We start from the raw sequence: 21,980 nt of genomic DNA on the forward strand, positions 1-21,980 counted from the left end.
CCACCCAGGCTGATCTGGATCTGGAAGCAGAGAGGTCTGAGGGCTACCGCCAGAGGCCTCCGGAATGGAGCCTAAGCTCTGTGCCACAGGAGCAAGCTGTGCTGTGAGCTCCCAGACTGCCTCTGGGTACACACCAGGTCTCCAGCACTTCCTGGAGACAAGTGCTGTGGCCCAGGCTGTTCAGATCCCAAAGCAGGCACCTGAAGGCTCCTGCTGGGGCCCGCTGGACTCACCAGAGCACACTGACTTCTCCCCGCTAGCCTCCCGGAAGCCCTATGGTGGAATTTTAACTGCTGGATTTTATGCAGGTTTTTCTTTTCTATCTTTTTTTTTCAAGATAGTGTTTTCACTGTGTAGCCCTAGCTATCTGGGATCTCATGTGTAGACCAGGCTGTCCTCAAACTCAGAGATACATGTGCCTCTGCTCCCCTAGTACTAGATTGAAGGCATGTGCCCCCAACCACCCAGCTTTATGTGGCTTTTCTATAGGCAGCCACAGCTGCTGTGACTTCATGATTTCAAATACCATATCATGTTCCAGAAGATACTGTTTAACCTTCAAGTAACGTAATACTCGATTTTTTTTATATAAATACCACTGTGAACTAAAAGAAACCGAACCTTTAGGAAGCATTCTCAACTCTAGGGCAATATAGGAAAAGTATGAGCTGTGTCTCGAAGACTATGTGGTGACCAAGGTGACCACAGCACTGGGAATGTCATAGAAGTCTGCTAGCCAAGCACAGGATCCAGCTGAAGGAGCCTCAGTGAACACAGGGAACAAGCTGGGCAACAAAATAAGGAATTATCACAAAAGTCTTAGGCACAGGGAATGAAACAATAAACACACACACAGAGACACACACACACACACACATTACATACATATATACAAATATGTATATAAATATTTGTATATATATAAATATATATATATATACACCTACACACACACACACACACACACACACAAAAACACATACACACACAGGATTGTTATTTTGTCATTTGGTAGTTCTAATTGCTTTGGAGGTACCTCCATACTGCTTTCTACTGTGGCCACCGCAGTTTACATTTCCACTGGTAATTCATAAGAGTCTCTTTCCCACAACCTTGGAAGCCCTCGTTATTTTTTTTCTTTACGCGGGATATTCTCAGTGGTGTGAAATGGAACCTCAAAGCATTTTTTACTTGTACATCCCTGGTGAATAAACCCTAGATATTTTTTCTAAGTATCTATTTTCTGTTCAAGGGATAAATTTGATTACAAAATAGTAACCAGTTCTTGGCAGGTAGCCCCTTAATCAAGAGACCATATTCAAAAGAGTACTAACAAAGTTAAGTCATGTCCACGTCATTCGTCTTCTGATTTGATCAGTGACGATTATAGAATATCAGTTCTGGAACCTTCCTGATATGTATATACCAGTACAATTTCAAGCTAATGTTAAAGAAAGAACTAAAAAAGTGATCTAATTGAAGGGCACTCTATAAGATAACTGCAATATACTCTACTAAGTTGTAAAGTAATTGAGAATAAAGGAAGACTGAGGATCTACTGAAGATGAGAAAAAGCTGAAGAGATGTGAGGATAAAGCAGGGATCCAGGATTAGATCAGGAAGCAGAAAAGGTGCACAGTTGACTAGTAAACTGTGACCTCCTCCTGCCCACTGTTCTAAAAGAATAGCAGCCAGCAACCTGATCCACCCGCCTCATTGAAGGACAGAACTGGTTTCCAGCCTTCAGGGGAGGGGCTTGGCCTGCCTTTGTATCTTGGGAAAGAAGGATTAAAGATGGAGACTTGAACCAGAAGCCATGTGTTTTTGTGTCTCTCCATGTGTTTCTCTTGCCCCCGTTCCTATACCCATCTCTCCTTCCATTTGTCCGCAGTCTAAGAATTGCACCAGGCAAGAGAAATAGGGCATAAATTATATAAAACAAAATAAAAAGAGTAAAAAACAAAAAACAAAAACTTTTTCTAAAAACATGAAGAGGAAGAGAAGGAAAATGGATTTAATTACATTGCAGGCGCGCTTTAATTTCTATGTCTTCGGTGCATAGATTGTCTGTCCACGTGTATGTTTATTTGTCCATGTTTTATGTGAATGACTGTTTGTTTGTTTCATGTTAAAAAAATAAAAATTGGTGAAAATTTTGTCTGCTGGCGTCTCTTCAGCTGGCTGCAGGCTAATTTAAAGCCGCAAGCAACAGCGGGCAGAATGCTCAACTTTTTTTTTCTTAAAGATCCACGAGCCTCCAGCCTTTAAATTAACTCTTAGATATCCGGAACTCCGAGGGCCAAGGGCAGGTGGCCCAGGGCGGGTGGCCCAGGTGGTGCACAGCCCTGCGCAGGGCGCAGGCAGCTGGTGGCCCCGGCTAGAAGGAGCCCAGAATTCCACGGGGCCCCAGGCTCGTGCCCGGGCCAGCTGCAGCGGCAGAGCACAGCCTGACAGCGCCAGGCCTGGTCGTGTGTGCTGTGGCCCCCATGGTTTTCTAAGCAGCTGGAGGCAGAGCGTGAGTGCCACAAAAGGCAGCTGTGGCGGCAGTGCACAGTGCAACATGGCACGACCTCAGTGGCAGGTCTGGGGCAGCAGCTATGACTCTGGACTGGAGCCAGGCGGCCTCCGGGCATGGCCTGAGGAACTCAGTTTTACTGCGGGACAGCAGGAGGGAGGTGTCCGCCCGGGGATCCATGCCCGGGGCCAAGGGTTTTTCAAGCCACACCAAGCAGCCAACTTACATGAGAAGGAGTGTTTTGTCTCTGCTTCAGTACAAGAAGCTGAGATCTTAGATTTTTTTAATATATTTTATTTATAAAATTTTCCTTTGTTTTATAAAAATATTTGTTTTAAAAAATGTTTTGTTTATAGAAAGAAACAGACCTTTGCTTATGGTTTTTTAAAAAATTTTAAATAAATAATTTTCAAAGGTTATTAAAATAAGTTAATTGGCTAAGACATCTCTTTAAGCTTGCCACAGGAGAACTTAAACCTCTGTTTTCAAGGCAGATATAAATCAACTGGCAAAAGATAGATAATTTTACAGATAAATGCTGCTATAATCAGCTGTTTATGATATATGTTCACTGCCATTCCTTGGCAAAAGTAACATTAATATAGAATCACATTTTTTGCTCTCGAAATAAATTTTTTTACATCCTTCAATAAAGATATTGATGTGTTGTTAAAATATTATATAAATATTTTAAAGAAATGTTTTAAGAGCCTAATAAAACGTTTGTTCCTTGCTTCAAGCAGCAATCTAATTATTATTAATAATTGGCCTATTTTGTGACAGACCTTTTTAGGATAAAAGTTGATAATTGCTATCCAAAAGATAATTTGTTACTATTTGCTTTTATATTTCTATACATACATCCCATAAAAAATACATCAACTGTGGAACTAAAGTTTATATAATTAGATCACATGTCTATTCCTTTAAGTTTTCCCTGCTTCAGCACTTGGATGCTATAGCAGCTATTTTTAAGATGTTAAAAATCAGGCTTTTAATAATAATTATATATATATATATATATATATATATATATATATATATATATATATATATATACACACACACATATATCATGGTTTACCATTGCTTAAAATTGTTCCATTTTTAATACTGCTAATTTTTAATTTTTACAATTGTTTATACAAATGTATTTCAAATTTCAAAAAATATGTTCTCTAAATGACTGTCCTTTAGATATTTAAAAGCTAATCCAAAGGCTGGAGAGACAGCCACGGGTGCTGGGAGCCAAACTCTTATATTTTATAGTTGTAAGCCTGGAGAGATGGCTCAGCCATTAAAGGCTAGGCCCTCATTCATGGAGCATGGGAGTTCATATCCCAGCAACCACATGGTGGCTCACAACCACCTGTGATGAGATCTAATGCCCTCCCTCTTCTGGAGTGTCTAAAGACAACTAAAATATACTTATTTATAATTAAATCTTTTAAAAGGTGCCTGGACAGGACCCCTTGGGGCAGGGCACATAAAATTTGTAGCCCAAACAGGCTATATAGAAACATTCAGGTGTACAAACATATTCATTGTTTATATCATCAAGAAGGTAATAGCTTAAAAAATAATTTTATATTTTTGTGTACATCACATTATAAAGATTTGTTCTTGATGTCCTCAATTTCTACTTCTACCACATAATGGTGTTGATTCTAGAGGACTTACTTAACTTTTACAGATAAATGATACTCATATTTCTAATTTAGAAAATCAAAATATGTACATATAACTATGATTCATTTAGGGGCATTCTAGTTGCAACTGCTCTAGCAAAAACCAACTGGGAATGCTACGTTTATTTTCTATAATTACATAGTTACTGCCTATTTTATGATATATGCTTGGTGTTTCAACTTGGATTGGAACAAACATTAAAACTGGTCGTTTAATAAATAAAGGTTATTCATTTGAGATATCTTTGACAAATTGATTCTTTATTATCCTCAAAGATGAGGTAATATAAAACATTTTTTAAAAACAAAATAAATCAATATCTTCTTAAAAAAGAAAAAGAGAGGAGAAATTGTATCCTTATGCATATAATTTGAATTATGCATATATATTTTAACGCATATATATTTTTAAGAAAATTTTAAAATTTGGATGCCAAGGAAATCCTTGCTAAATGTATATGGCATCCTACCACTAGGCATGCCAGTGCCTAGATGAGATGGAAGAATTCACTTATTGGCATGCTCATTGTCCTCAAGATAGATTAATAACGTTTCTTAGATATGCATGAGGTTGTATTTCCTAATATGATCTTTACAGCCTCTGCACAATAATACTCTTTTGATTTTCATAGATGACTCTTCTGAAGGAAGAACTAGATATCTTATTTATGAAGGAAGAACTAGATATCTTATTTATAATCAACAGGTGGTTATAGAAACACCTGGGCTCATCTCAGTTAGCAGAACTGACAATAATTAAATGTTTTTCAACCTATAAATAATACTTTTAATCTTTTTACAATTAGCTTGAATGTTGCAGAATTTATCCTTTTTTGGAAACCTATGCTACGTTGAATTTTAATACACCATTAGGATCTTTGTTTTCACTATTGTAAAACAATGCCCTAACTTCATTTTCTTATCTCCAGCTCCTCATTTAGGGGTTGATCCATGTGGCCTTATGCCCAATCATTTTTGACAAATGGATGTAACTCACTATGCAAAATTAAAAAATTAAAATTTATACATGTTTGCATTGATACTTGTCTAAGATTTCTTTTCACTTCTCTACATTTGGGAGAAGCCTCTAAATGTAATCAATCATTGTTCACAAGATTTTCATACCACGGGATTACCCAAAGTCATTAAGACAGACAATGGGGCCAGTCTACAATGACAATAACTTTATCTCATTTTGTAAAAAATTTGGTTTTAAATGTAAAACTGGAATTCCTTGTAACCCAATGGGTCAAGGAATTGTTGAATGTGCACATCACACTCTTAAAAATTGACTTTTTAAAACAAAAAAGGTGGAAACTATACCCTTCTAGATCACCCAAAGCACGCCTTGCTTTTGTTTTGTTTGTTTTGAATTTCTTGCAAACTGAAGCTAAAGGTCAGTCTACAGCAGATCGCCATTGGCAACTTGCCACTTCTAATTCTTATGCCATTGTTAAATGGCAGGACACTTTATCTAATACATGGAACAGTCCAGACCCTGTTTAATATTAAGAAAATGTTCTATTTATATTTTCTCTCAAAAAAGGATGGAGCCCGATGGCTGCCAGAAAGATTGATATGACAGGTAAATAGAGACCCTGAATCAGCTGGTAAGTATGACTTATTCAGTAATATTCTTAAAGCTGCTTCTCCCATATTGGGAAGGTAGGCTGCTTTTCCTCTAGCCATTAATTTGCAAGCCAGGTTTTATTCCTGAGCTACTAATTTACAACCAAATTAAATACCATGGACCCTCCAGAGAAACAGTCCAAGCAGTTTTTCCTTTTAATCTCTTATTTTGTGTTTCAAGCAGGTATCTTTCAGATACAGCACTCGAAAGTGGGCTATTACAGCAATGGCTTCCAAGACTTGAAGGTGGGCTGCTATGAGAACCAGCCAGCTCATATTCACAAGACGTTTACTTTACCAGTGGATCTCCAAAAGGGAGCTGCATAGAACTCAGATCTATGCATGTTTGTTAATTAAACAAACATGGGCACCAGTTATGAGGTCTGAGGCGAGGCACTGCAAGGGAAAAAGGAAATATCCTGCTTCTGAGTTTCCCTGAAAGTAAGCCTGGCTGCGTAGGGGTCGACGTTGAGAGACTGTCCTTTAAAATAATAAGGCAGTCTATTTCCCCTCCCCTGAAAAGGACGTCAATTAATATTTAAGGGGGTCGAGGCCAATGTTTTCCCTCACTGGTCAATGCCCATCGTCTTTTGACAAATATATTTATCCACTGGTTTTTCTTAAAATTAATAAAAAGGGAGGAATTGTGACCTCCTCCACTGTTCTAAAAGAATAGCAGCCAGCAACCTGATCCACCTGCCTCATTGAAGAACAAGAACTGGTTTCTAGCCTTCAGGGGAGGGGCTTGGCCTGCCTTTGTATCTTGGGAAATAAGGGATTAAAGATGGAGACTTGAACTGGAAGCCATGTGTTTTTGTATCTCTCCATGTGTTTTCTCTTGCCCCCGTTCCTATACCCATCTCTCCTTCCAGAGAACCCGCTGTTAGAATGTATGAGCTGGACTCTACAGTAAACAGTTGACTTAAGAAATAGAGGAGCTCTAAGGTATGCAGCTTCATTAAGGGTGCTGTAAAAATGCTGCAAACCCAGTCAGCCAATACACTCAGGGAATGCCAGGTACCATGTTTGGAAAAAGCTTGGGAAAATAGTATATGCAATGCACCCATATACATATACACCCATAATTTGAACCCAGTGCACAACTTTTCTTGTCATATATGAATTTCAAATTAGTGGTATCTAAGTAAAAGTAGTAGGCCAATCTCTAAGACAGCCATTCAGGCCTTTAGAACTCTTAGAAGTGTACAAGGAACATATTTCAAAGAAGGAAAATTTTAGTACATAATATTTAGTTTATGTAACTAATTAAAAATTGCAGTCCAATATATCTGCTCCTTAGATACAAAAAATAACACCCTGGGCATAGCCTCTGAGATCCATATGTTGGAACTCATGAGACTCATTGAGAACCCTGAGGCTCACCTAGTAATCAAACAGGAGGCTCTAAGGATCTTGTCTGCCATCAACCAGGCTATGTTGGTGGGGGTGATTGTGGTCCTCTACTGTGCAGGCAAATTTGACATGATGAACAATCTGGCTGGGAAGAGAACAGGTGAGTGCCACTAACAGAGCTGTACTCGGTTCCTTCCGTTGACTTATGTCACCAGCATTGTGAAGGCAGATGTGAGGAAAGATGTCAGAGACAAAGAGGATTAGTAAAGGATAGCATCTGTCCACCAGTGGAATTTCTCCATGAACCAACCACCCAAAGGCCCTTCCTGCACCTGTATAAGCCTTTACAGCATAAGCTTCCACTGGGATGGACCCTAACATAATTGAGACACCTGTACCAACATAAGAACTATTGGAAATAAGACTTACATTTCCAATAGTGGTCTAGTAATGTTTAAGTTCCAAAACCTCTCTAGGACCTGACATCCTACTTAGTAAAAATAGAGCTGTATATGGTTAACACATCCTGGTTGGTTAAGACATAAATGATAGACAAGTCTCATTCTTGTAGACAAATTAAGACATGAATATTAGACAAGGCAAGACACTTGCCACATTTAATGCTCCAGCCAATGGCAGCAGGATAAGTATACAATGATAAAGTATTCCTAAGTAAATCTCCCTTTTCCTAAATCTTGATTGGTGAAAAAACTTGACACAGATGTTTCTAGATTTGGAGCTTAAAACCCTTTTAAAATTCTAACTGAATGTCATGGTTCAGTTCTTGACCAACCAGTCTTGGGGTGTTGGCTCAATGAACTATCCCTGTCTGACTGAGTTCACTGTTCATGTGGTTTGTGAGGCAATTCCTAGGCCCCAATATGTGTGTTGGTACACATGAGCTGCTTTCTGAGACTAGATGGATCGTATTTCCTGAACCTTTAACTTCATTACGTTGTAGTCCACTGGACATGGATACTGGGAACAGAACTCAGATCCTCTGCAAGAATATTAACTGCTCCCAACCACTGACCCATCTCTCCAGCCTCTTCACTGGGGATTTCATGGATGGTTCCTTTAATTCCTATAGATTTCCACTAACAAGTACAGTTGAAGGCACATGAATGTCTCTCAATAACTAGACTACATACTGATTCTCTAGCCCTTAGGCTAAGGCATTTTGCTACATCAAAATGGTGGTAAATATGTGAGACTTTGAAATAGTTTATTTATTTTTGTTTCTGTCTCCATCTCTTACACCATAAACTCTATGATGGTAGCATTCTTAATTATAATTAATTTTAAAATTTAATTCCTGGGATTACCTGATTTATAGAAGAGGCTCAATAGATGTTCGTGAATGATTGGATTCAATGAATGAGTAAGCTAATGTCCTAGTTTGCTTTCTGGTTCTGTGATGAACATTATGACCCAAAACAACTCAGAGATGAAAGGGTTTGTTTGGTTGACATGTTACAGGCTATCATCAAGGAAACCAATACACAAACCAAGGTGCAGGGGCTAAAGAAAAAACATTGAAGGATCTCTTTTTGCTTCATGTGCCTAGTAGCCTACTTTTCTTATCTAGCCTGGGACTACCTGCATAAGGACGACACCACACACTGTGGGCTGGACCTTTCTGCATCAATTAGTAATTGAGAAAAAGTCCCCACAGACATGTCTACAATTCGTGCTTATAGAGGTGACTTCTCAAATAATAAATTTAATTAGATAAGGTAATTAATCTTCCCAAGTGTCTCTAGTTATGTGAAATTGACAAAATCTGACCAACACAGCTAAACAAACAAGAAAAACACATTAATTTGGGGAGAAACTGGTAGAATATTTATCTTAAAATGATAAACTTGTTTTTATGGTTTCCTTAACTTAGCATGCCAGCTATGTAATAAAGCTGACAGATTGTATCAAGTCAAAGTCATCACCTGATCAGAGTGGGCTAGGGGACTCTGTTAACTTTGTGGGCTTCTTTCCAACCATTGTGTGGGCTCTGAGAGATTTTTCCCTGGAGCTGGAAGTTAATGGAAAACTATCACTTCTGATGAGTACCTGGATCATTCAGTGACCCTGAAAATAGGTACCTGGACTTGGTGGGATATACTGAAAACAGAAAACAATTTCATAAATGTCATCTCTACCTGGTTGGCAAAAGTCTTGAGTTAGTAGCTCTGTTATCCTAACTGTTGTTATAGGAAATGAAAACAAAGCTTAGCAGAATCCCTTGGATTTCACTTGAAATTTCACAAGCTACATTTTCTTGCAGAAGGGCACTTTCTTTCCCATTCTTTTATGTTTTTGCGCGCCTTGTACTTCATTTAGTATTCTACAGCATGCATAGGCTTTCAGAAAGTTATAGAACTTGAAGTGTCATATATAGAAATAATTCTTTGGAAGTTTACTGCATCTAATTCTAATTCTGGCAGGAGCTCATGAGAAAACTAAAAGCTTTGATCAATGTACAGCGTTATGGGGTAGCATCTGGGTTCATTCATTATACAGACCAGAGAGTAGAGTAGAACTAATCACTATTTTAAAAAAACTACAACAATAAAGTCGGCAGAAATGGTAAAGCTCTCCTTTGGCTTTTTTGTTGTTGTTGCTGTTTTGTGTTGCTTGTTAATCGATTAAGACTGAAAGGACAAATGAATTTGAGGAAAGAAATGAAATGGGGGAAGAGAAAGGTGGGGTAGTAAAGGAACAGGATTTTCCATCACAGTTCTGCTTCCCCAGTACTAGAAGCCACAGAATCCAACATCTCTTTCGAACAAATGAAGACCAAAGGTGGAGGGATTTAATATCATTAAGACTTTACTTTTATTAAAGTATTATACTGCTGTGTTTTCTTTTTTTTTTCATTTTTTTATTCGATATATTTTTTATTTACATTTCACATGATTTCCCCTTTCCTAGCCCCCCCCACTCCCCGAAAGTCTCGTAAGCCCCCTTCTCTCCCCCTGTCCTCCCACCCACCCCTTCCTGCTGTGTTTTCTTAAAGAATTTTAAAACCTGTATGTAAAGTAATCTCTCCAGCAATTGACAGCCACTTTATCAACTTTGTCTTTTGTAGGTCTAAAGAGTCTTATGTATACCTTTGTCAGTGCGTGGGTCTCTTCCCCTCATGGAGAATGCGGTGCTGACTTTGACCAAGATAGAGAACTCAGCTGCAGTGCAAAACACCATCACCCACTATGAAGAACAGATGAATCAGAAGATCCAGATGCCCTCAGATCTTCCAGTAGTTGCTGGACCTGCACAGGCCAATTGAGAATGAGGCCATTGAGGTCTTCCTGAAGAATTCTTTCAAGGTTGTAAACCAAAAGTTCCAGACAGAATTAGGGGTATGTGTGGTACAAAAAATTATTTCACAAAGGAATATAGGGCCTGTCTAGGGGATGAGTATTTTTCTTAGTCTCCAAGATAGTGACACTCAATGATGGCCATATATTTACAGTGCTTATTGAAGGATTAGGTTGTTCTAGGAGCCACATTCTCAGTCATTGAGGGAATTGCACAAGTGCATTTACAAAAGATCATTTATTTGATTTTTCATAATATATATTATATTTCATTTCTTTCTTCCATCCTGAGAAGCCATATTCCTATGGTCTATGAATAGCTCTAAAGCAGGAAAACAGGGATAAAGGCCTTTAGGAAATAAAATTTGAAGCATCAGTTTCTATAGCCAGTATCCTCCCTCCTCAGGGAGATATTCACAATGAGATGCAGAGCCTGTCCCTATTTAGACATTCTCCTGTAGTCTGATGTGTTATCTCTCACCTCTCAATGAACCTTGTGATTTTGTCTTTACCCAGAAGCTGGTGGTAGAAAAACAAGATGCCTTTGTTATGATGAATATGGACATGACATCAGCTCATTGCTCAGATTTGCTGGAGAATATTTTTGGTCCTGTGAAAGAAGTAAAACAAGGGACATTTTCTAAACCTAGAGATTACTACCGCTTCTATCAGATGAAACAAGAGCTAGAGAAAAAGTATAACCAGGGTCCTGGGAAGGGGCTCCAGGTAAATCGAGTAGTTGGTACCAATTTAAGGGCTTGGTGAGGAATCTCTTCCAGATGCCAATGAGAATGAAGAAGATATAATGGTGTTATTACAGATTGGCCTTGTCTTGCATTCATCTAGACAGACAGCCAACTTTGAGGCAGGAAACAGATTGATATTTGGAAGCACAACTGGGCCTCTTAGAAATGTTTGTAGAATTTATTCATTCTCTCAACCATTTGCTCACCTAATTGTCTATAACGGTTTATTTGGCTTTATTTGTCAAGAGCTTCTTGGGTTGTAAGAAACAAGATGATTAAAAGTAATGATGGTGGTAATAGCAGTTAACACTTAGATAGTTCTGCCTGTGTTTCAGGAACTGATTCTCTTAATTCTCACACCACCACACAAACCACGTGTCATTATTAATGTGTTAATAAATCAAAACAGAAAATGAGGCATAATGAGGCATAACACTCACAGCCAATGAACAGTACTTTTTGAATGCCACTCCAGACAGCATTATCTGCATTTGTCAGATCTAGACTACTCTATGCTGGTAATAGATTTTAACATTGGGTTTGACTTTGTATTATCTACAAATAATCATTTATTTTAAATGGCTGGATATTTTTTCTTTTACTTCTAGTCAATAGGTCAGGTCAGAAGAACTCAGTGTCTCTGTGGTGGCTCTATCACCTACTTGTTCCCAGGAGCAATTTCCTCTCTTCTCCACAAGAATATTATTCCAGGACCTCAATCTCCAGGCTGTATCCATGCTTTAAGATAGCTGCAAGAGAGTCAGGTACTATTTTAACTGTATACCTGGAAACAAAAAGAGGGATAAAATGATAAAAGGATGGTGCATTAACTCCTCTTAAGATTTTAAAGATGCACCATGGCTTTTCTGCTTATACACCTTTCACATGAATTTAATCCCACGTAAATCCCATATCTGTAAGAGATATTGTCATTTATTGCTTTGAAAGAGTATGAGGGGAAAAAACTGGCAAATTGTTCAAAGATGTTAGAAAGATCTGTGGCTATATAGGGGATAAAAATTTCAAACAACAGAAATAGTCCATAAAACTAAATGAAGGCATATTTCAGATGTAGCAAGAGATCTGATATTCTGAGCATTAATGGACTAAGTAAAATTAGCAAGACATAGAGAAGATCATAATCTAGACATGGAGCATCCTGGAGGCCAATTAAAAATGCCTGATGCTCTTTTGAATGAACTATAAAGCCATCTTTGAGCATTTGAGTAACAGAAGCATTCTGAAAGTAACATGGTCAAATTCTAGAGACTCCAAGATAAATGATCTGGAGCAGGCTTTTAAGCAGAGCTGTCTAGGACTGTGAGATTTGGCTGTAACAGATGACAAGCAATAGGTTTATGCTACATTTTTGAAGCTAAAATTAACAAGATTAGCTCCTAGTTACATGAGATATGTGAAGCAGATAAGAAAAGACATCAAAGTTCCAAGTTTGAAGAGTTAGGAGATATTAAATGTTGGGGCTAGGAGAAGATCAAATTTGGGAGTTGGGCATTCTCTACATCAATTTTAAGTCCATTAAACTTAGGAAGCTGTTTGGATTGCTATATAGCAGTTCAATTAATAATTGAAATCAGTGAACATCAATGTCAATTAACAAACATATTCGCTTGTCTCCAAATTATTCTATACTAGTAGACAGAAGCGATACTGAAAAAGTACTTTGAAGCCAAGGAAGATGTTGTCAAATCACTTCTAAAGATGGATCAGTCATTCAAAGAGGCTGCAAAGGAGGTCAAAGGTGAGAGTTGCTGAAGACATTCCATATGGTGGAGCTCTTCACATGTTTAGCAATATTGGTCCAAATGTGATCCTCAGTTGTGGGGAAGAATCTCAAGCATAATTCATGGTGTTCTTCAATTGACTGCCATACACAGATGTCTGTTATTAATTGGTTATTCCATAAAAAAATAGCCACAGGAAATTTGATCAAAGAGAAATTTTAAAGGAAAAAACTCAAAATTAACTCATAAAATTTAATTGTTGTATTCTTTGCTTCTCCTCCTCAGCAGAACATATGACGGCTGAAGCTGCTGAATCTGTAAACTGAGAGTTAGAAGACAAGCAGAAGAAGTTTGAGTTGATGATGCAGAAGAAGGACAAGACTTACCAGGAAAATGTGAAACAACCGACTGAGAAGATGAAAAAGGAGCAGAAATTTTTAATAGCAGGTTAGGACAACATCATAGTTTTTAAACTTCAGGTAATATACCCTATCATCTCAGTACATTCCTATGCCCCAATCAAATAAGTTTATCAGAGAGCTGGTAAAATATCTTAGTAGTTAAAGGCTTTGTTCTCCCTTGCAGAGGACAAAAGGCTTTTCTCAGCATCCACACAGTGGTTGACAACAGTGCATAACTCTACTTCCAGGAAATTGGACCCTCCTTTGGACCCTGCAGGCACTGCATATATGTAGTAAATTTAAGTACATTGTGAGTAAAGCACTTATCACATAAATAAATCTAAAACTCAAGCAAGAAAATCAAAATGCAAGCTGATTGGCAGGCTGCAGCAGGAGGATAACTAGTTCACACTTAGCCTGGGTTATGAAGTAGGAAGACCATCACAATAACGACCCCTACAGTACAGTAAATGGTACAGAAACTCTGATACATAGTCATACCTTCACTGTTTAACTTTAGCTCTGTCTAGTGAGCAAGAGCTGTTTATGGCTGGATGAAATCCTTCAATAAGCTGTCTATAGATAGTGACTAGGAATTGCTTAAAAACTCCACTTATTTCCATGTAATAATTCTAAACTGGTGTGTGTGTGTGTGTGTGTGTGTGTGTGTGTGTGTACTAGATGTGGACATTGTCATTTCATGAGATGTAAGGTAATTAATACAACCTACAACTTATTTTCTCTACTGAATGGAACATACAGCGAATTTACAAAGTGATGAATCAGAGAAAGATCTGATAGAATAGGATACACCCAACTCTTGATGAGAGTAGAGAGAGAAAGAGAAGCTGTGGAAGAGAGCAGTGCAGAGAGAGAGAGAAAGAGAGAGAGAGAGAGACAGAGAGACAAGACAGAGACAGAGACAGAGACAGAGAGACAGACAGAGAGACAAGACAGAAAGAGAGAGAAAGAGAGAGAGAGAGACAGAGAGACAAGACAGAGAGAGACAGAGACAGAGACAGAGAGACAGACAGAGAGACAAGACAGAGAGAGAGAGAGAGAGAGAGAGAGAGAGAGAGAGAGGGAGAGAGAGAGAGAGAGAGAGAGATATGGAGGGGGAGCAGGAAGGGGGAGGAGAAGGGTAAGGGGAGAGGGAGAGAAGAGCCAGTTTTACTTCTAGAGTTTTACAGGGCTAGGTCGAACAACCTAGACACGTGTAAAGACAGAAGAAGGAGCTAGAGAATGAGAAAGAGCCAGAAGATTAGGACTGATTGCTAGAGTTTATTTGAGGTCAAGCAGGGCAATTTCATGAGAAGCAGACAAAAGCCAGTTTGAATAAGCTTGAACTGTTTGAGAAATTTTGAGTCAGAAATGCTGAGTTGAACTAACTAGCCAGAGTTCAGAAAGAAGTTGGAAGGGGGGAATTTACTCAGCAACAAGTCTCAGAGCCTAAAAACATTCTAGGCTTAAATTAGATTGTATGGAGGGAAGCTAGAAGCATCTTAGACTAGTCCTAGGTTAGCAGTAAACATCCAGATGACAATTATATTAGGAGAATAAATATACTTCTACTAAGCTATGCATCATCTTTGAGTTTAAGACTCTCAGTCATTCTGTGAGGAAAGCATTAGTGTTCATTTCTTTATAGGCACAAGTGGAATATGAATTTTAAAGAACAAAATGTCCTCAAGTTACAGAGCAGATGAAGACTCAACTTTACCTAAATTCAAGGCTAAGTTAGTTTTACTGCTTTATTTTTGTTTCTTGTGAACTTTTTTAAATAACAAAATTTGCTTATATTGGATTATTTCACTACTCAATATGTTTTAACTGGTTTTTTTTTACTAAGAATAAATTTATTTTTATTAATGTAAAAGTCTATAAAATCTTTTATTTAAATTTTTAATTACTGTGTATTCTAAAAAAAAAAAAACAATGATTACATGAAATTCTTAGGCAAATGGATGGAACTATAAAATATCATCCTAAGCAAGAGGTAACCCAATCACAAAAGAATGAACATGGTATGTACTTACTGATAAGTGGATATTAGCCCAGAAGCTCAGAACACCCAAAATATAATTTGCAGACCACATGAAGCCCAAGTAGAAAGAAGACCAAAGAATAAAAGAAGACCAAAGAATAAATACTTCCGTCCTTCTTAGAAGAAGAAACAAAATATCCATGGGAGGAGATACAGAGACAAAGTGTGGAGCAGAGACTGAAGGAAAGGCCATCCAGAGACTGCCCAACCTAGGGATATATCTCATATACAGTTACACACCCAGACACTATTTTGGATGCCAACAAGTTCTTGCTGAAAGGAGCCTGATATAGCTGTTTCCAGAGAGGGTTTTCTGGTGCTGACAAATACAGAGGGGGGATGCTCTCAGCCATCCATTGGACTGAGCACATGGTCCCCAATGGATGAACTAGAAAAAGGACCCAAGGAGCTAAAGGGCTTTACAGTCCCATAGGAGGAACAAGATGATCCAACTAGTACCCCCAGAGCTTCCAGAGACTAAACCACCAACCAAAGAGTACACATGGAGCTAACCATGGCTCTAGCTGCATATGTGTCAGAGGATGGCCTTGTAAGACATTGATGAGAGGATAGACCCTTGGTCCTATGAAGGCTCATCACCCCAGTGTAGGAGAATTCCAGGGCAGAGAAGCAGGAGTAGGTTGGAAAGTGAGCAGGAGGAGGGGGAATTGGATAGAGGGTTTTTGGAGGAGAAATGAAGAAATAGGATAACATTTGAAATGGAATAAAGAAAATATGTAATGAAAAGATAATAAGAGAAAATTGACTTGTATTTCAGGCAAGTCACAAGTTTTAACAAAAAAATGTCCTCTCCTTAAAATATAGAAAATAACATTATTTTATTATTAGGAAGCTGAACTGATTGATTGCAGGCAAGACTCCCACAAGTGACAAGAATATAGATGATACTTCCCACTGTCCATCCAAGCAGAGAGGATCATTTTATCAGCAACATTCCTATCTGACATGTGTCATGCTGCCTCGGATGCAAAGAATGTCACAGCTATACCATGAGGATGGGCTCCATGAAAAATGGCATGGCAGTGATGTGGCCATGACACTCACAAGATCAAAGCACCTATAGTTGCCAACATAGAGTCCAGAAAAGATTGGGCTCATAGATGATCAGGTAGAGGATGGGATCCCCCAGGGCAATGCTCATTCTGGAAACCTATTGGCAGTTGAGAGATGCTAGAGAGAAAGACCTTGCCTTTAGTCATGTAGCCACTGCTGGGTTACTTATGCTTCTGTGGGAACTTCCCTGTTCTTGGACACTTAAGTGACCCCAGTCAAACCCCAGTGGGACATAAAGCAGAACCAAAAACCAAACAAGAGACATGAAAGTGGGAAGTACTCTTGGAGGGGACAGAGGAGCACAAAAGATGGTGGAGAGATGAGTATGAGAAAAATGAACTATATAGTTGTATGACATTGCCAAGCAACAAATTTTAAAATACAAGAAATAAAAAACAGAGAAGTTGACCAAAGTGGTCTCATGCACAACAGAGTTCGCTGTTCCTTTTTTTTTTTTTTTTTTGAGAGTGTGTGTATTATGAAGTACTGCATTGTTGTTGGTTGATCTGAAACTAGAAAAGTGATTACTAGCCATTGTGGGTACCCTTGGGAGTGGTGAGAGCAGATGGTAAATGGTATGTATGCTCACACACACACACACAGTGAACTTCACACACTGAAACTAATATATTTAGTACTAATATACCTTAATATATTCAAAATAAAAACAACATTTCTGAAAATAAGATGGAGAGAGAGAGAGAGAGAGAGAGAGAGAGAATGAGAGCTTATGATTATAGACAGGACAGATATGTTGGTGAAACTTCTAGGTGACAGTACCAATCTCTTCCTATATAAAAGTTTATAGTTAAGGACAAATGTGCTGAGCCAGCAAACAAGGCTGATTTTGTTTCCACTCAGACTGGACTCAGAGCACAGTCATAACAATCCCCAGCTACAAAATGGGATGCCAAGTATAGTACAAATGCTCCTACAAGCTATTTCTGACTCAGGCCAAGACCAATAGGACTGCTGAGACCTCCAGTCTATTGGACTGAACAACTGCTGGATCCTTGGTCTTCCCTCAGGAAATACGATTGTTGCACTGCCTCAAGGCAGATGTCTTGCTAACCAAAATGTGGCCAAATATCATAAATATATGATATCATATATATATATAAATATCAAATATCATATATATATAATATCATATATATATAAATATCAAATATCATAAATATATAAATATCTAGGGCCTAAACATTGTTATTGTGAAGCTGTCAGTGGTTTTCTCAGCCTTTGGGGAATTTTATTTGTGCTTAATAGTTTAGAAAACGGACTCCAAGATGCTCATACCTATAGATAAACAGCAGAAATAAGACTTCTTTTTTTTAAAGCTTTATTTATTTGTTTATTTATTTATTTATTTATTTATTTATTTATTATATGTAAGTACACTGGAGCAGTCTGCAGACACTCCAGAAGAGGGAATCAGATCTTGTTATGGATGGTTGTGAGCTACCATGTGATTGCTAGGATTTGAACTCATGACCTTCAGAAGAGCAGTCAGAGCTCATAACTCCTGAACCATCTCTCTAGCCCCACAAATAAGACTTTTGAACTTAAAAACAGAAACTTGGCTTTCATTTGCCCTTAAATTCTACAAGATTCACAAACATTCAAGCATGCAAGTAATTTTGGGTTATCTAATACAAACATATTTTACTGGTCTAAAGAAAACAATCTATTTCCCAGCATTTGATCTGTTTGTAAGAAACTTAGGTCTGCTTTCATTTTCAGTAATATTATCTCTTTCCCCTTGCATATCCTGTTTCACTTCATGGGGTGTTGTTTTTCTCTCTTTCCGTCTTTCACAGTATAGAGTAGAGGAGCAGTGGCTTCTTTCAAGTACATTTGTAATTCTGGATCCCATGAAGTTGCTTGATGTTGTAGCTCTTGGACAACACAAAGTCTTCACTCACCCTGTCTCTGAATCACCTTCCTCCTTGAACAGATATGATAGTGAATAACTCATGAAGCAGTCCTGTGAGCTTTATCAATACAAGTACAAATATGACGGAAAGACAATTGAGGCATACGCTGTACATGATCATTTACTGGCTGAATTGAGGAACTTCTCTGAAGTGGTAAATGGTATAGGATTTAGAATTTTCAGGTTTTCTTTTTCTTAAAACTGTCCTCTGTGGCATGAATTGCTTTCAAATTTATATTATTGTATTAGTTTTTTTGCTTAAACATATAAAAGAGTGGGTTTGTTCAAGGTTTTCATAAATGTTTATCACTGTATATGCTCTAGTTTGCTTTTCCATTGCTGTGATAAAACACTGAACAAAAGCAACTTGGGGAAGCAAAGATTTATTTTGCCTTACAGATTATGGCCCTGTTTTTCAGGGAATTCTGTGGGAAGTCAAGGCACAAACAAAAACAAAGACCATGGAAGGATGCTTTTTATTGTCTTGCTCTCCTTGTTTGCTTGGACCATTTCTACACAGACAAGGCTCACCTGTCTAGGGATGATACTGCTCACAGTAGGCTGGCCCTTCCTCTATTTATCATAAAGCAAGACAATGCCCCACAAACCAATCTGATGGAGTCATTTCCTCAGTTGAGACTCCTTCCTCCCAGGTATGTGTAGATGTGTATCAAGTTAACAAAAATTATGACAGTATTTCCCCCCACATTTATCCCTTGTCCAACTTATTTCTTCTTACAGGTGGTCCCTTTTCTTTTTTCTTTTTAGAAACGTCTTTATTTTATTTCTTTATTTTATATATCATGAGTACATTGTAGCTATCTTCATACATACCAGAAGAGGACATGGAATCCCATTATAAATGGTTGTGAGCCACCATGTGGTTGGTGTGAATTGAACTCTGGACCTCTGGAAAAGCAATCAGTGCTCTTAATCACTGAGCCATCTCTCTAGCAGATCCCTGTTCTTGTCTTAAATAGTTACCTTTTGTTGACCCTGTTCTCTCTCTGTCTCTCTGTTTCTGTCTCTCTCTCTCTCTCCCTCTGTGTGTATGTGTGTGTGTCTCTGTCTCTCTCCTCTGTGTGTGTATGTGTGTGTCTCTGTCTCTCTGCCTCTCTCTGTCTCTCTTTATATCTCTTTCTCTCTGTCTCTCCCTCTCTCCCTCACCCCATCTTTCTCTGTGTATGCATGCATGTATACATGTCTTAATAAACCTTTGTTTCAAATGAACATGCAATATCTGTCCATCTTTTAACCCTTGTGTTATCGGAGCTTCTTTCCTTTCCCACAGCATTGTACTTTCTTCTTCCCATTACGTCTCCTCCCCACCTTACTTCTATGATATAAATGCTGTATCTGTCAGATACAATACTAACACATATGAGAGAAAATATGAGAGATTTGTCTTATTTTGTGTAGCATGATGTGCTGCAGTTTACAGAGCCATGGTGGGGTGTCATGCCACATGGTAGGAAATTGACATTGATCAAGGTCTTCTCCCAGCCTTTGTTGAGCAGGGATTTCTGTGCTGTTCAGGATCCTGCTCCACCTAGGGTGGAATGCTCAGAGTAAATGTGAAGTTCTTTGTTCCTCCAGGTCTATGGATTCCTGAATTAAGCAGGTGACACACCCATCTGCTTGAGCAGTGGAGCCAAGAACTGCCACCTGACTTCCCCGCCCCCCAACTCAGCCCGGAGTCTGGGGGGAGGGGTTTTCCCAAGCTATATACTGACTAATATTTATTAAATTTCGGCCTCGATCAGCAACCAGATTGTCCTGGCCTTTTCCTTTTGCTGCTTCCCCATCTGTCCCTCAGCTTCTCTTCCAGGAACCAGAAGAACCATATAAAAACTCAGGCATATTATAATTTATAGTCAATGTAGAAGTAGGGAATGAATGCAATGATGAAGGAGGAAAACAAAGAAAAATTTTAATTGAAATAAACACTCTTAAAGGAAACAAAGAACAATGATCTGAAGGAGGAAAGAATAAGAGATAAAATTCATGATGATTCAGGAACCAAAATATCTCTCCACAGCACCAGATAACTGCTAGATAGAATTCACATAGTTAAAAAAAAAAACAATTAAAAAAGCAAAACCAAAAGTTTACTGGAAGCACACTGACAAAAGGAGACACAGGTGGGTGAGGGAGAAATAAAATGAAGGAATGCAGTATTCTAATGTGTTTTTTTCCTAGGTGTCAAGTGCTTGGGAGACTCTTGTCTTTCCTTTGATTTAGGGTGGTGTTGAGCCTGTGATGAATGCATACAAACAGCTGAGTGTGCTGATTTCATCCTAATACCTTTCACTAAGGGACATCTTCTAGTCAGATTTTCTCAGTGACCCTATTATTTTAATTAATCTTTACATTTATTTGTTTCAAGAGTATTATTTGTGAGAATTACATGGCATGTAAAGCCCATGCATCTCAAGAATGTGCAAGTGGGAGCTATCTTAACTATCATCGGTTAGTTCTCCAATATCAACATTTAGGACATGGGTTAGGTTTGAAGGATTCAGAATTATATAAACTGGGGTATTGACTCAGAGAGCTTATAGCCTTAGATTGGTAAACATGCGTAATTAAGTCCACTGTAAGTTTAGTATCCAAAGCAAATGAACCCAAAATAATATCAGATAAGACAATCTCATTCCTGAGTTTCTCAAATCGCCGCACAAACATGGGCTGTGCTTTATGGCTTCAAATCTAGCTTCCCACCCCTAATGACCAGACCTTTCTTAGAACTCCTCAGCTGCAAAGTCCTGATAAACCTTGTAATAACCTGTTAACAAACATTCTCTTTGAATTTAGCTGATGATTTAGGTATACCAAGTACTTCTAATTTCACTCTCTTTTTTATAACTGTGATTGCAGAAATAGCTCTAATTTAACTGCCTGGGCAGAAAACTTTTGCTAATGCTCTGGACCTCCAAGGAAACTGGACGGCCAAAGTGATTAAGCACCAGGTGCAGAAGGCACCCATCAGAGCATCCTGATTCAGGAGGGAAGACAACATGTGCCTTTCTTCACTTCCTAAGTTCTACCCAAAGGTAAGGATTTCTGCTCCAGGTGAGACAGGGCTGGGAAAGAACTGTGGGAAAGGCTTCCAGGATTCTAATGAATCCTGGTAACTGCTCCACAGGAGGCTGATGTTGCTCAGGGTCTTTAGTATCCAGAGTTTGTGTTGGGGGAATGTAAGCTGTCAGATTCATTGTTTTTGCTGTGCTCCATTAATAGGTATCTGTTGGAGACCAAACTCTGGGAAAACAGACCTTCAACAGCTCTCACCTTGAGAGTTCACTGACCATGCAGTTTACAGCTGAACAACCCCCTTCTTCACACAAGGCTGATCAACTGGTTCTCATCCTGGCAGAACACCTGGGGTTGTCTAGGTGAAACCAGCATTCCAGAAAAGCTGCTGGAAGCCACAGCCAGCATCTGTCCAGGATGACCTTTCCTCCTTCTGTGCTTTTAGCATCCCCCTCAGCCCCTCCCTACTTCCTCTTACGGAGTGTGCAAAACCAGGCGTTTTCCTTTT

At 38.6% G+C, this 21,980-nt stretch overlaps 1 protein-coding gene and 1 long non-coding RNA gene across 4 annotated transcripts in view; both read left to right on the plus strand.

The window, feature by feature from the left end:
- LOC127682613 (guanylate-binding protein 1-like) overlaps positions 1-21,980 on the plus strand; it is a 248,504-nt gene that overhangs the window by 183,164 nt on the left and 43,360 nt on the right. The window lies entirely within an intron of this gene.
- On the plus strand, positions 18,875-21,962 carry LOC127682619 (uncharacterized). The gene is made up of 3 exons (XR_007977406.1): positions 18,875-19,092; positions 21,317-21,492; positions 21,680-21,962. It is a non-coding gene; the product is annotated as an uncharacterized LOC127682619 (long non-coding RNA).

Source organism: Apodemus sylvaticus, chromosome 4 (genome assembly GCF_947179515.1).
Source record: "Apodemus sylvaticus chromosome 4, mApoSyl1.1, whole genome shotgun sequence".
In the NCBI taxonomy this organism is placed as follows: Eukaryota; Metazoa; Chordata; class Mammalia; order Rodentia; family Muridae; genus Apodemus; species Apodemus sylvaticus.